Source organism: Danio aesculapii, chromosome 7 (genome assembly GCF_903798145.1).
Source record: "Danio aesculapii chromosome 7, fDanAes4.1, whole genome shotgun sequence".
NCBI classification, from domain to species: Eukaryota; Metazoa; Chordata; class Actinopteri; order Cypriniformes; family Danionidae; genus Danio; species Danio aesculapii.
Window position 1 is genome coordinate 65,092,255 of NC_079441.1, and position 17,270 is coordinate 65,109,524.

A 17,270-nucleotide genomic window follows, 5' to 3' on the forward strand; every position below is an offset into this window, starting at 1 on the left:
GTCACTGTGTATGTTTCTTGATCATCTCAAATTTCTCTCGCGCGTCCTCTTCTCACATAAATCCCCCAGAGGGTGCAATATAAACTTCAGCTGACCATGCCAGCTCACTTATTATTTTTTTGCTTTTGTTTTACCCACTTTCTGGAACTGTTCTTCGCCAGACTCGAACCCCATTGTCATGGTCAACTCCAACGTACGCAGCGAGCTACTGGGAAAACTGGTAACACCAGAAAAGCCATCCATACAGAGGTAAGCAGTCAGCGGTAGCACGAAAAAAGGAGCAGAACTCGTCGATGACATCATACCGCCCTGTAGCGTTCGTCATTTGTCTTAAAGATGAAATACAGCCAAACATACCTTAATTCTACATAATTCGCGCTGTCCAGAAATGTAGACAGGGGTACATATCCACAATGAGCTTACAGTAAGTTGTGAAAGCAAACTAAAGGCTGGTTTATACTGCTGCGTCTAGCAATCGCCGTGACCCACGGCACCTGCCTTGCGCATAGCCATGCATTTATAGTTCTGCATGCTCTTTGTTTTGCTCTGCTATAACACTTACGATATGCTAGCCAGCAGTGGGGATTTTATGTTCCTCTGTGTTGAGTTTTTTCACAGATGTTGTGTTTTTTTCTAAACGCTAACTTAATATACAAGTAGCTAAAACTCACTCATTCAGAGGCGGGAACCGGCGGATGTGGAACAACTTTAATTATAAGGTAATAATAATAATAATAATAATAATAATAATTTACTTAAAGGTGTATGGATGTTTCCCAGTACTGAGTTAAGGCTGGAAAGGGAATCTGCTGTGTAAAACATTTGCTGGATAAGTTGGTGGTTCATTCTGCTGTGGCAACCCCTGATGAAAAAAAGACACTAAGCCGAAGGAAAAAATAATGGTAGTTATTCCTGTATAGCAAAGCTGAATAAAAACAAAGAACGATATATATTCATATAAATGGATATCGCAAGAAACTGAAGTGGTGATCTTGAGAAAACAATAGAGAAAATATATTTTAATGCATGGCCTCTTAGGACTTCCGTAGCTTTCCATTTTGTTGATTATTGATGTTTTTTTCCCTGTTAATTTAAGCTTATATAAATTGCATTAGGTCACCTTGATTTTACCTCCAATAACATTTGGAATCAAAAAGCTTGAAAAAAGTGACTTTTATTGACATTTGAAATAATTTGAAAATATTTATTGTCTTTGTGTTGTAAATTACTGTACAAAAACCTGGCAATGAACTACAAATTTAGTTTAATTAACCATCTGTTTAGTTTAGTTTAATTAACCATCTGCACCAATCTGAAGTCAAATTTATTTGCATTATATTTATATTTAAGAAGTGCATTAAAACAGATATTATCACATTTTAATATAATAATTTAATAAATAATTTCTAATACTTATTTTATTTTATCTTTGCCATGTTATTTTGCAAGACACTATAATATTATTCCGCTAAAAGTTTTTTTAAAAACATTGGGATAACAGGAATTTGTTCTGTAGCCAATCAAGAAAAAAAATCCAAAGGGGCAAATAATATTGACCTTAAAAATGGTTTTAAAAATGTAAAAATAAAAATGATTTTATTCCAGCCAAACTTAAAAAAAAATACAACTTTCTCCAGAGGAAAAATATTCTTGGAAATACTGTGAAAATGCCCTTGGTCTGTTAAACATTAATATAAAATATTTGAAAAATAATTTAAAAAATTACCAGGACAGCTAATAATTTTTCCCTCTTTAATATATCTCTAAAGGTATTTTTCCACTATAGAAATGTCTCTGATTTATGTAAATCATTTGTAATTATCCTGGGAATCAGTGATGTAAAGTAATAAATTACAAATACTCCAATTACTGTAATTGAGCAGTTTTTTTTTCAGGAATTTTAATAAGTAATTTTAGCAATTTTAGCAAGTAATTTTAAAAATGTATACTTTTACTTTCCTTTGGGTAAATTTTTTGTGTTGTATCTGTACTTTTACTCCACTATTTTCCTTCGACCTGCAGTCACAACTTTATTTCTTTGTTGTCTATAGAGAAATCAGTCCTGCAATTCCTGTCCAATCAAATCGCACAAAGTAAATCGCATCATACTGAACAACCACAAACATGGGCGCTTTATAAATGCAGCAAACCTTTTTAAAAATGTCCAAAAAGATGTCCAAAATCTTAACACACCCTGAGAATTTTCTAGACTGCATGTCATTGATGAGTAAATGAAGGATGTCGACTGTATGATGACTGAAATCACCAAACAGCCTTAAACAATCACTAAATGGAATGAATGAAGAATAAATCGAAGGATCGAACAAGGAATGGAAGGAAGGACCGAAAGAAGGAAGAACCGACCAAATGAAGGAAGGAAGCACCAAAAGAATGAATGAAGGACTCCATGAAGGACTGAACAAACTAAGGAATGAATGAATGAATGAATGAATGAATGAATGAACAAAGGACCTAATGAAGGAAGGAACAAAATATGAATGAGCGAACAAATGAAGGGAGGAACAACGGAAGAACCAAATGAATGAAGGAAGGTTTCAAGGATGGAGTGAACAAAGTAAGGAATTAATTAATTAATAAATGAATGAATGAATGAATGAATGAATGAATGATCTAATGAAGGAAGGAACAAAAATATGAACGAACAAATGAATGAACGAACGAACGAATGAAGGGAGGAACGAAGGAAGGAACAAATAAATGAAGGAACGAACGAACGAACAAACAAATGAATAATGGAAGGACAGAACAAATAAACGAATAAATAAAGGCAGGGCAGAACAAACATACAATGGAGGGAAGGTTCGAAGGAATGAAAAAATATAGGAAGATCACTAAATGCACTACAGAATGTTACGTTTACACATCCCTGCACAAAGTGCATGTAAACTCATCAACTTTTCACAGTGTAATACTCACTACTCACTACTCTTGAGTACTTTTAGAAGGGCTACTTTTTACTCATATTTTGAGTTATATTTACAACAGATACTACACTAGCACTACATTTTTGGTCAGGTAATGGTACTTTTAATTGAGTATGATTTTTCAGTACACCTTCCACCACTGCTGGGAATTCAGTGAGAGTGAAAAACTTTCCTCATTTGAATAAGAAAAAAAAAATCACTGCAGAATATTTATTGAGACTTATCAATCAGAATTAAGTATTACCATAGAGTTCAATTGCAAGTGAAAGTTTGAGATTAAGTAGCATGCTTATTTCACAATTCAAAGAAATATCCAGGCCACTTCTTTCACTCCTGTAACAATTCCTCCAGCATCCCATTATACATTACTAACTTTATTAATTAGGTGGTCTGGAGGGGATTTAAAACTTGAGCTAAATCTCATTCTGAAACCCCTCCATCATGGAGAGCGACCCAAATCTATTTACCTCCATCTCATGCAGGGATTATAGGAATAAATGAACTCTACATAGCAAAAAACATCATATAATACATAATTATACTATCATAGAGCCAAACCACTGAGGATATCGTTCATGTGATTTATTCTGCTGTTCAAAAATAACTTCTTTGAAGCATAACCCTTGACTTTCTTTTCCTGAAAATACTCCTCAATGTGATTGCATAACATTAATGCAATATTTTAATATTAACTAAATCAGGATAGGGCTTTGATCTTATTCCAGTGACAAGTTGATCTTGCTCATGCGCCAAGAAGAGGAAGGGGAAAATTTTAGTTTATTTATGACACATTTATGTGTGTTCATATTTTTATATATATATATTTTTTTTTATGTAACGTACATGTAAAGCAATTTTAATGTGTATATTGTCATAACCACACTGCACTATTAAATAAAAATTCATAAATTTTGATTAATTGTGACATGGAGCTGAGTTGATAGCAATGACAGGGTTTGAATCTGGTGAAGAATGGTTCCAGAAAGCAGGTAAAACAAAAACAAAAGGCAAAAAATAAAATAAACACATAAATAGCAGGGTAAGAATATGGCAAAATCTGAAAACGTGGTAAGAGTTAGGCAGCTGAGGGCTTTTCTTTTTCTGGATTGCTTTTGAAAACACTGTCGGTTGGGTTTAGGGAAGTGGGTGGACGCTGGTCAATCGGTGCTTCTGAAAACACTATTGGTTGGGTTTAGGGAAGAAGGAGGTTCAGTCAGTCATTTTGGTCTGTCAGTCAGTAACTTCTGGTGGATTTACGCAAGAAGAGCAGGTGCGATGATACATATAAGAAGGTCTTGAAAAAAGGATTTAAATTTAAAGAATTAGGGGCCGATCACACCGAATGTGCTTTTCTGTTCTGAGAAAAAAAAAAAACATTTGTTGACAAGAAAAAAAGAAGTGCACTGCTCTTTTTATGTTGCTGGGCAACCACTGAATCAGCTGTGTATTGCGTGAGAGCGTTGCTGTTGATATTACCCATCATCTCTATTGCCAGACTCACTTACTTCCAGGCCTGCTGCTTTTAAATAATATTGTGATATTAACAATTTGTAAAGTCATACAGCTTTGCATCAGTTGAAAAAGCAACCACTAATCTCTCCTCCAACTTTGAAAGTCTCCCTAGTCATCTTGTTAACATACCAATGCTGTCACCTGAACAGAAAACCCTCCTCTGTTATCCTTTGATTGGACAAAAAAAGTGACATGGTACACTTTTTCCACTCAAAGTTGACTTTTTTTAACTGCAAAACGCTCGCAGCCATTGGAAAACTATTCAAAGCGTGTTAGGTGTGATCGGCGCCTTAAGATTCTGTTCTTAGAGTTCTTGCATTCTGTTAAATCTAAATTCTATTATGTAATGTTTAGTATTTAGTCAAGGTTTTCAATTACTTAGTGAAGTTTTATAAACTAATATCGAAAGGAGCAAGTGATATGATTAATCGTGGTCATATGATGAATCGTGGTCTCTCATTCGTAATCAGCAATAATCCAATCAGATTGATTCAAGCCTACAATGAATAAGACCATTTTCACCTTACTGCCTTATATTCGTTTTGGAAGAATCCCCTCTTCCACCCCATCTCCTCCTTTTCCTCCTTTCACCAGGGGGAGCTCTCGGGACCTACCTGATCTCAGACCCACTTATATGCTTATTGACCAGGCTACAGCCCTGGTGTTCGTTCTTCGTACCTCGCTTAAATGATCTAAGCTGATTTGACAGATCCTGGATCTTTTAATCTTGAAAACTGATCTCTGGCAAATTTGGTTCTTCAAACAAGTTCGCGAATCAGATTAAAATGTCTGGATGAACTGATCTGAAATCACTGCGTGTGTTGTGAAGGACAGATCTATTGATCCTCGAAATCATGATCAGCAATGCAATGACTGGCTGATGGCACAGCAGCGTAAGGACATCATCTGATTAATATTCAATTATCCATGTGAGCAAAATTACATAAAATTAGAAGTAAATGGTTTGTTAAATATGATAAGCAATAACTCCACATTTGTTGTGAGCTGCAGGCTTTACACTTTCAAGTGTCAACAGTATTCATCATGTATTTCAATGCATATCAATGTATTAAGTTCTACATTTAGAGAAGATTTTCTTTATAGTAGCCTAGGCCTACTCAAGTTTTTTTAATTGGCATAAGGAATAACTGTATAAATTAATTTTGCATCAAAAAAGCATTTTGATATCGGTAAAGGTGTCTGCAACTTTTGCAAAGCATCAAATCACTGGTATATTAGCGGTCAAAACACATGCATGACTGCATAAATTATTATCCTTAAAAAAACACAAAAGTCGAATATTGTGCATATAACTTTGTATCTAGAAAGTTCATATCAATAAATGTTCTCTTTGAACCACCAGGTGGCAGTCTTTGTACTTTTATTTCGGAGATTGCATCAGTTTTATTAACATATATTTTTTTACGTTTTATATATAGTTAAAAATATATATTTACTCTTTTCCCAAGTGTAGATAACTACTGTAAGACAATATCAGAATTCGGTATATACTTTTAGTATTACCTTTGCTCGAATGACCCGATCTAATCTTGTTTATATGAAATGAGCCTGCTTCCGAGCAGGTTTGAGCTACCAGACCTGTTGCTATAACAACAAGTCTCAGATGAGTTTTGAAGAACTAAATGATCCTGGATCGTGTCAAATCGTCAATATCCAAATCCAGCTAATTGAGTAATCCACGTACGAAGAACGGACCCCTCGGCTCAATTATCTCCAAGCTCAGGGTTCTCTCCGTGGACAGCATGCCAAAACTGCAAGTAGCATCAAGCAATATCTAAGTGTGAACTCCTGAATTGAGTAGCTAAGTTACTTTTCAGACAACAAAATTAGAAAAGTAATTTAAGCACACCTTTAATGATGTAATTAGTAAGTAATTACTTTTTTGAAGTAAACAAACTATAAATATATTAAATACATGCATATCAACTACTACAAATTTAACTATTTAAAATCCTTACACTGAAAAAAAAAGATTCGTTGAATTTACAAAAAAAAATGTGTAAGGCAAGTGGTTGTAAACAATTTATATGGGCTGAATTTAAACAAACAAATTACATTTAGTAATGATCAACTTAATTTGTTTGTTTAAATTCAGCCCATATAAACTGTTTGCAACCACTTACCTTCAATAAAATGTGTAAATGCAATGAATTTTTTTTTAGTACAGTAGATTCATCAACATAGTCTCATTCTGAAAACATAGCCCTATATACTTTTTTTGGAGAGCGCAAATTATGTCTCCAAAGGTACATATAGCTGAATTTTATCTTTAAAATGAACACTACGGGACGGTATGACTCCCTTTCCCTCCCTCCATGACTTTTCCAATGTTACCAGTTTGTCCCGTGGCTTACCATGTTCGTCTGCGGACTTGTGACGTAGAGCGGAGTTGACTGCAATGACAGGGTTTGAGTGCAGCAAAGAACGGTTCCAGAAAGCAGGGCTTATGTTTTCATGGATTGCTTTTGAAAACACTATTGGTTGGGTTTAGGGAAGGAGGAGGGTGGGTCAGTCGATCAGTCAGTCAGTCAGTCAGTCAACAGCGGCCTCTGGTGGATTTACGCGAAAACAAAAAATGCAAAAAAAACATACCTCCTGGGATGCATTTGGTGCTCTCCAGAAATGTATATAGGGGTACATATTAGAATGAGCCTGGGTTGAGATTCATGCATATTAATTCCCCTCAGTCAAAATCATCCCTGTTTCCTGGCATTTACATATTATGAAGGATAAGAGGGATTTTGCAGTGATCCCCTTAATAACCAGCGCACCTGTCACACTGCTATCTCAATAACCTTTGTTTCTGTGGAAACCCTGACATTATCTTATGAGAAAATCGTACATTAGTATCCTCTTGTTGCAGTTCTTGTAAGATCACAAACAAACAGACGTTGTGATTGCAAGGTTTTACAATAATTTACACTGGGGGCAGATCCATACCATAACCATAAAAATAACTATCCTATAAATAACTAACAACGATCCGTAAAATAACTTCACGGTTTTGATGTCCGACATGAATATTTGAGCAGAGTGATCTGAGATGTCACAGGAAATTTGGTATGTAATAGGATTAATGAGATTCTGGATGATGTTTGAAGCAGAGGTGTTGCCTGTGAGCCGATGAAGGAGTCAGACAGTCTTGTGCTCAAGGGAGAACAGGGAGGATTATTTATTCTGATTCCTTTCACATGTAGTCTTTGGTGTTGCCACCTGATCATAAGATTAAAAGGCATTGTGGCTGATGAATATAGCGCAGATTATAAGTAGAAACAACTGATAAGCACTTGATTTGTAACATAAGCTTCATTGTTCAGAATTTGAAGGTGTTGTAGTTGTGCACAGTAAAAAAAAAATTGTAAAAATTACAGTAACTTAATGGGAATTGTGGTTACCAGTGAAAGACTGTACATTTACATTTATAAGCACTTGAGGTAGTTGTGCACTGTCAAAATTTTACTGTTAAATTACAGTAATTTACTGGCAATTTTGGTTGCCAGTAAGAGTCTAAATTTACAAGCACACTTTAAATGAATAAATACAATTAACTATAGAATTCACAGTGAGTTACTGGCAATTTTTGATTAATTACATTTTTGGGGATTAAAAGTAGAAAATAATTGATCAGCACTTGATTTGTAATGTAAGCTTCATTGTTCAGAATTTCAGGGAGTTGTAGTTGTGCACTGAATAATAATACTGTAAAAATTACAGTAACTTCCTGGCAATTTTGGTTGCCAGTAAAAAAAAAAAACTGTAAATTTACAAGCAAACTGTAAATGAGTAATTAAAATTAACTAAACTTTACAGTAACTTACTGGCAATTTTGGTTGATAAATACAGTAAATTACTGGCAATATGTGTTGCCAGTAATTTACTCAGAATAAGAGGGAGTTGTATTTGTGCACTGTAAAAAAATACTGTACAAATTACAGTAAATTACTGTCAATTTTGGTTGTCAGTAAAAAACTGTAAATTTACATTTATAAACACTTGACTTTGAGGGAGTTGAAGTTGTGCATTGAAAAATAATACTGTACAAATTACAGTAATTTATTGGCTATTTTGGTTGCCATTAAGACTGTACATTTACAAGCACACTGTAAATGAATAATTTCAATTAACTGTAAAAATTACAATAACAAATGCAATTTTTGGCTGATTACACTTTTGGAGATTAAAAGTAGAAAACAATTGATAAGCACTTGATTTATAATGTAAGCTTCATTGTTCAGAATTTGGGAGAGGTGCAGTTGTGCACTGCAAAAAACTTACTGTAAAAAATTACAGTAAATTAATGGCAATTTTGGTTTCCAGTTAAAGACTGTAAATTTACAAGCACACTGTAAATAAATAACTACAATTAACTGTACATTTTGCAATAATCTGCTGGCAATTTTTAGTTGATTAAAGTTTTGGAGATTAAAAGTAGAAAACAATTGATAAGCACATCATTGGTAATTTAATTGTTCAGAAACTGAGGGGGTTGTAGTTCGTGCACTGTAAAAAAATACTGTAATATTTACAGTAACTTACTGGCAATTTTTGGTTCTCAGTAAGACTGTATATTTACAAGTGCACTGTAAATAATGATTACAATTGTAAATTGTCAGTAAGTTAATGTAAATTGTGCAGTATTTATTTCTACAGTGTGAGTATCCATGTAAAATAACCAAGGCACTTAAAAAATAAAATATGTGCACGTGTGCATTTCAATTTTTTTTTTATTTAGTACTGCTCTGAGTGAGACATTTTACATAAAATATGTTTAATTATTAAAACAACCCCCTGTAGAAGTTTGCGCACCCTTGGATTTCCTGATGATCAATGAGCTTTTTTGTTTTATTTTTTCCTTAGCAATAGTTGTTCATGAGTAAACTCTTATCTATTGTTAAAATTGACTAGTTTATTTAAATTAACTAATATTTTAACAGTAAAAATGACAAATTGTATCTCTTCCTAACAGGGAAAACCATCAACAATCAAGAATTCATGATTATACGGTGTCATGGCTTTGCAATCAAAAAAATGTCCTTATAATGGAAGTCAATGGGGCAAAAACACCCACCAACATAATGAAAGGGTAGTGTATTGTTGAGCTTTTTGAAAATGTTCAAAGCATTTTCCCATTTGTAAGTGGAATCCAGAGTAAGATTTTGTTAGAAAAATTAGATTTTCCTTTTTTTCTAATGCATTGAAAATTAAAAGGTGCATTATAAAGTACTTAAATAAGTGATTTTGAAATGCTTCATATTGTATCCATATATATGAAAACTTTTTTTTTCAATATTTAGTGCTTTTTTCCTGTGATACAAACTCTGCCGAAGGATGTTCAAAGATTGTGTATTTCAGTAAAGCCATGAAATGTGATGCATGAATACTGCTGAAAAATGAAAGGCATTTGGCTGTGTTACATAAACAATTTTTTAGTGAATATGTTCGTATCAACCTTAAGACTACTTTAAACACAAAGTGACAGTCAAAACTTGCATTGCAAAGTTGACTTGCATTTCAATTAAATTCCCTTGAGACTGAAAGCTCTTTAAACCTCTATAAAAAGCATAGTCAGAAAACTATTCATTAGACCCTGCTAAAAAATCCAGTTTAAACCAGCCAAGGCTGGTTGGCTGGTTGACCAGCCTGGTTTTGGCCATTTCCAGGATGGTTTCCAGCCATTTCCAGCCTGGTCTTAGCTGGTCAGGCTGGAAAATGACCAGCTAAATCCAGCTAAAACCAACTTGACCAGCCTGGTTTAAGCTGGACATAGCTGGCCTTTGCTGGGCTCCCAGCCTGGCTTGGCTGGTCAAGCTGAGACCAGGCTGGAAATGGCTGGAAACCAGCCTGAAAATGGCCAAAACCCCTCTAAAACCAGGCTGGTCAACCAGCTAAAACCAGCCAACAAACCTAGGCTGGTTTAAGCTGTTTTTTCAGTAGGGAAGTGTATTATGCCCTTCTTTAAGATGTAAAATAAGTGATGAGTGTGTATGTGAAGTTTCAGCTCAAAATACCAAACAAATAATGTTTTATAACAATAAATGTTTGAAACTGCCCCTTTTAGGCTTTGATCCTAATTGTGCCATTTTGGTGATTGTTGCTTTAAATTGAAATGAGATCTTACAAAAGAGGGCAGAGCTACAAATGCCTGACTAATTCAAAAACAAGACTAATGTCCCATGCTAATGAGGGAGAGATAGTCACTAATCGGCAGGGTTTTCCCCTCTGATGACACTTACTATTGGAGAATGTCAATGTCAATTCAAAGTGTTTCTGCAGACTTTTATTTTGAAGTGTGATAATTAAAAAAATATATTAATACATTTTTACCATTAGAAGCTGGTTATATTCACAGACTGTTGCCACACAATTGTGTTTAAACCCCTTATAAAAGTGATTTTTGCATAATAGGTCCCCTTTAATGGTTGTTTAATAAAGTTCCATGCTTGGTCAGGGCTTAGCTTTTAGTCATTCACATATTTTATGAGACAACAACAACCTAAATCGATATACTGCTTAGCTGAAAACCCAAGGCTTCCAGTCTAATGGCAACTTCTGCATGTGTTTTGATACTCACAGATGTAAACATATTCAACAGCCCAGAGTGAATGTTCAAGTGCTAGATTTCACGACCACATGGGGAATGCCATGTTAAAATACATTCAGCACTTACAATGTAAACATGTGCTAGATGGACATGCTTGACCGTTGTGCTAGCATATTATGTTTCATTTTCCACAGTCTTACATGACACCAATCCAAACACACAGAGCTCAATTTCGTTTTTAATTAAAGTTAACATGCTCGTGAAACAAAGCAATCTTGTACAGGAACAATGACTGACACAAATAACTATACGTACACATAAGCTAACAAGGCTAACAAGGCACACCTACAGGAGATAAATAAAGAGGAACCAATGAAACAAAATGAACACAAGCAAACACATGAATGTAAGGAATAGAACATAATAAAAGTCTCAAACACAAAACCAAGGGAAATTATAATGTTATAACTGTAAGCCAGTCAAATTTAGCATCCCTATGGTGGGGAAATTAAATACAGAGAGTGGTTATACACTAAATTGCAGGGCTCTATTATGCACAAAATTTATTAGAAAATCTGACAAAAAGGTTCAGATGGGAAAAACATAGCCTTAAAGATTAAATTCAATTGCTACATGGTAGCAGGAGGGCATTAAATTGATACTTTGGCAAGATATTCATTTTCGTTCAGCTTAGTCCCTGATTTATTTTCATGTCAAGATTATCTAATTGAAAGTTTAATGATAGACCTTTTGTGTGAACTACTGCTTTAAAGGAACGTTCCACTTCTTTCGCAAATAGGCTCATTTTACAACTCCCCTAGAGTTCCACCCTATTTGAATGCATTCAGTCAATCTCCGGATCTTTTAGCTTAGCTTAGCATAAATCATTGATTCGGATTAGACCATTAGCATCTCGCTCATTCAATTCCAAAAAGAGTTTATCTCATTCAAAGCTTGAACCCTTATGTAGTTACATTATGTACTAGGACTGACAGAAAATGAAAAGCTGCTGTCTTCTGGGCTGTTATGGCTGAACTATACTCTTATGCTGTGTTCATACCAGATGCAGAACACGCAAATAAATTGAGCTATTCGTGTGTAAATAGACGCATGAACATTTTGAGTTTACTCGCTTTATTCGCACGTCAAATTCACTTCACAATAGATGCAGATTCGCGTCATGTCTGCCTGGTGACTCTGTTAAATGGCTAACTTGGATTGTAGTAAGATAATAGCTGTGCATTATGAAGGCAATAAAACAGCATATATTCGTTCTGTGCCATGTCTGAGCGCACTAGATCCTTTCTGAAGTGCACCCAGTTCTGTGAGCTTATAAACTCCTCCAGAAGCTACAGCTGAATGATTGAAGCTTTCAGCGGTGCTTCCGACTGAGCCGAGCCCAGTTTGATCAACTGTTGTCCGATGTTGGCAAGAAGATTTCCCCTCGGGACACTAACAGCAGGCACTACGTCATAATTACTCCCCTACAAGAGCAAGCTCATGATTGGTTAACAGGGCGTGAATGAAGTTGACGCTGACGTTCAGATTTTCCAACCTGATCGATTTCCAACTCAAATCGATGATTCATTCAGGTGAATCGCGTCATTTGTGCCACCTCATTTGCACGAAACACGCTGCAGGATGTCTATAAGCATCTTTGCATTGACTTAACATGTAAATCACTCGTGCTTGACATCCACATATATCCACATCAGGTGTGAATCCAGCATTATAATAATCAAGGAACTTTGTTGCCGTACCATGGCTGCAGCAGGAGCAATGACATCAAACAGCGATTTTACCTAGTAACCTAGCTGAGGACTATTTTCATGCATTACATAATATAATTGTGCCTGCTACAGCCAGCTAAGTGAGCAGCAAAGTTTTTTATTATTTACATCAGAATGAGAGTACAATTCCTAGCCTAATGAGACTAGAAAACAATAGTGTCTGACTACAGAAATGTATATGCAAGCTGAAACATGTAGTCTTAGACATGCAATCTCAGACTAAATGCATTCAATGGAGTTAGTGATGTCACTGTGAGGAGTAGAGTTAGTGGCAGGGTTAGGTGTGTGCATTAAGAGCACTGTATGCAGCTAATCTTGAATCTGCACCCAGTCTACAGCTAGACCCTTCTCTAGAAAACACCAACTTTTAATTTTTTTTTCCGTCAGCCTTATACACAATATAATTCCAGAAGAGTCAAGCCTTAAACAGGAAAGGTGTAAAAAAATAAATAAATGTTTTCAGTGAGATGCTAATGGTCTAATCCAATTCAATAATTTATGTTAAGCTAAGCTAAAAGTTCTGCCGCCAGATCTGGAGATTGGCTGAATTTATTGCAAAATGGTAAAAACTAAACTATTTAACTCTGGTTGCCTTAAATTTGTAAGCTGAATCAAATTAACCTTATGAGTCATTTCAACTCACATTTTATTAAATTGACTCAAAGGGAAACTATGATGAAGATCCAGCCTGAAAATCCAGTATTTTACGTTTTGTCAGTTTAGTGGCTAATTCGTTCGAATTCGTACGGGTTCAGTCGTATGAAATTGTACGATTTTTAAAAAGGAGGCGTGGCACCTAACCCCACCCCTAAACCCAACCGTCATTGGGGGATGAGCAAATCGTACTAAATTGTACGAATTAGATTGTACGAATTCATACGAATTAGCCACTAAATCAAAAAGTTAAGAACTGGCGTGAGATTGTGTTGGAAAATCATCTTTTTGGAGATGTTTAGACAGAACTGAGTTTAGGTATAGTGTGTCTAAAGTCAAATTGGAGTGATTTAAAGAAAATAAGTGTCTTTTTTATTTTCCTGACGTTGAAACAGGATCCAAATTCCTCCCATTTTGAGGCCCAGCGCAATGTGACAAAGGAGTGCGGTTTCCCCGCCCACTGAATTGATTGGCAGCCGCATATTAACACGTCTCTGTAGTAAGGCTTATAATTATATCAACAAGACAAGATGTGTGTAAAGCAACCGGGATTAAAAGATCTGTTCACCTCTCTGTGATCATCAATCATCATCAAATGTCACAAACGTCATGTGAGATCTGCTTCTTTCATGTTTGTCACTGTACTGTTTATCTGACGCAGTCGAGGCGGAGATTAAGGCACACTCTGACAGGCCTGTGGGAACGGTGGGCGGGTAGAACCAGCATTAAAGGTACAGACAACAAAAACAGCTACATTAAGTTTAGAGCAGAAAATCCAATATTCTGAAAGGTTTAATAAATAATCTGATGGGTGTTTTGAGCTGAAACTTTACAGACACATTCTAGAGACACAAAAGACTTATCTTAAATCTTGAAAAAGAGTTAGAATAGGTTCCTTTAAAACAACTTGCATAACTCATAAAATTAGGTTGGGACATGATTAACTTAGTTTAATGTTACAATTATTAAAAACCATATGTAGTCATGACTTATTGATCATTTAATTTTTTACAGTGAAGGTGTAAAATTAGCCTAATTGCAAATAATAATAATAATAATAATAAATACAAAATAAATAAAAATGGAGTGTTCATTTAGAACAAACTGTAGATTTTTCTGAGTTAAGCCTGTCACTTCCAGATACTGCACTTCACATTGACCCGTAAATGATCCTTCCATTCATGCTGACTAATCTGCTTTGTAACTCTATACTTCTCTTACCCAATAAAAAAAAGTCAAGACTGACAGAACTTCAATCCTTCGACAGCCAGACCTCTTTCCTGAATCAAATTAAAGCTAAAGGCTATCAAATAATGACTTAATGACTTAATGATGACTTTCTTAAGTCGCTGGATGAAAGAGTACACCATGATGCAGTACGATAATTTAATAGGATCTGAGCAGCAAAGCCCAGGAGAAGCAGCAGTAGGTTACAAAAAGAAAATCAAGTGGCAGGTACTAGACTTCTGACTCTCTATACTTTAATAATGCAGTCCTGCTACTCTTGGACAGCCTGAATTATTAACACCTGAAAAATGACCTTCCGGAGGCTTAAATATTGTTTTTTTTACTTTACTTTCTGGCCAGCGGTCTTACGATCTGTAGATGTAATGTTTGTCTAATATCCCAATATGCACTAGAAATGTTTCCAGGCACATGCTACAGTATATGAGCTTTGTGCATATTGGTGGTTGCTAGGACTTTATTATTTGGTTGCTAAGATTATGAGTCAAATTATCACACTGGTGGATGGTTTCAGTTTTGTTGTTGCTGCTGTTTTGCCTTCGAAAGATAAAAAGCAGTTTTTATTTGATACCGTCTTTGCAAGATATAATACAGTAACTACTTAAATTATTTATTTATTTAGTGACATTTTCAGTTGAAATGTATTGTTTAGAAATGATGAGATTAGGCAGACAAAAATCACTAAATAATCTGTAATGAGAAGCCAGATAGAAGAAAAAGTCTTGTTATGTTTGTAATAATTTGGCTTTAAAAAAAGGCTTTGTTTTTCTGTTTTCCCCAAAACAACATCCTAGTATTATAATGAATTATATAAAAAAAAAATATGAAGCCTCTGGTATTGGTAATTTATTATTCACACCTGTGTTATTTATGGTCAAAACTGACAGGAGACCATAACTGCATAATACATACGTTTTATTTCACTAAATTATTTAATATTTTAATATAATTTGTGAATCAGTTTCTATATACACTCACCGGCCACTTTATTAGATACACCTATCGTACCGGGTTGGACCCCCTTTTGCATTCAGAACTGCCGTACTCATTTATGACATAGATTGAACAAGGTACTGGAAATATTCCAGAGAGATTTTGGTCCATATTGACATGATAGCATCACGCAGTTGCTGCAGATTTGTCAGCTGCACATCCATGATGCAAATTTCATTTTGAGCATCAAGTTAAATGCATATAATGGGGATATTAATCTTTACCATAAATGTCGGTGGTTTTATCAAAACTATAAACTGTTATGCCAGTACTTCTTTGTTATTTGACTGCTTGTAACTTCATAACTAACTCAAAAGACTTAAGACAGAATCTCTTTCCAGATTCTTGTGTTTTTCGAACACAGATTTGAATGCAGCAATTCAAAGGATTAATAAACATATGCAAATCACCATCATTTATAATTTATGTTGCGTGGGTGTTGAGATCCCGATCTTTAATGATTAATCGTGCAGCTTACACTGAATGCATTATTGCAGGCTAAACAAAAGTGGCTGAAAACACCTTTAATAACCTAAGATACCCACCACATCCTGAATAACCGAGCACAACTTCTTAAGTCAACACTATATTTTACAGGAACGCTTAAATGGTTTCATACATGTGAATGATGCAAAAGGTGATCTCTCTGTGATCATTACAAATTTAGTAAAGAAAAAGTTTTAATCCTTGGGTGTTCTGAACCATTGGTTGTGATCCATACGGATCACATCAACCGTCACATCAACCGTTACACCCCTAATATTTATTTATACAACAGTTCTGTCTGGGTCTTGAATCTGGTAGCCATGCGATATTCTGCCAGTAACAGCACTCCTCCAGCTTCTTAACCCTTCACCCTTGTGTATTACTTCACCCACATACAGCAACAAGCAGAGGACACTCTACAGTTTGACAAATATTGCTGCTTTTGGGCAACATAATGTACTATTGAGGCTTTTTTAGTTGAGAATGTAGTTGTTTAGATTGCAACTATGCAGTTTATTTATAAGGATAGTGCCTATTTTTTAATATTTATAATATTTCTGAGAGACAGCTCAGCGGCAGCCATTAGACTGTCTTTGAGCAAAGACAGTTGACAATGTTCATCCACAAGATGGCGACAGAGGCCGCATAATAAGCCCTAAGAGAAAAACAGCGTAAATTCAAACTACAGCTGATCAAATCATTATTAAACAGGTAACTGACTTTCTAAGTCGATCTCTCGCTTTTGTATGTTGTAGTGTTGTATGTATACCAAAGTAATATTGTGATCTCCCGATTGCAACAGAGAAATACAGGGAGATATCTCTGTAGATTGATGGCATTTCATGCAGTTCAGACTACAATCTTAAAATGTCAACAAAATCACCTGTTTTGTCATCACTTTAGACATTACGCTAGAATATCATTCAAATACTAGCTCTAAAGCGACATTGGTGAATTAGTAACAGTTTCTGCTGTTCTGACGTCAGCTGCAGATGTGAATGAATGGCGGAAGAAAGTAGTTCCTCTCACAAAAGGGTTTTGAGACTCTCCGTGTTGGATTTTCTTTTATATAGACACAATATA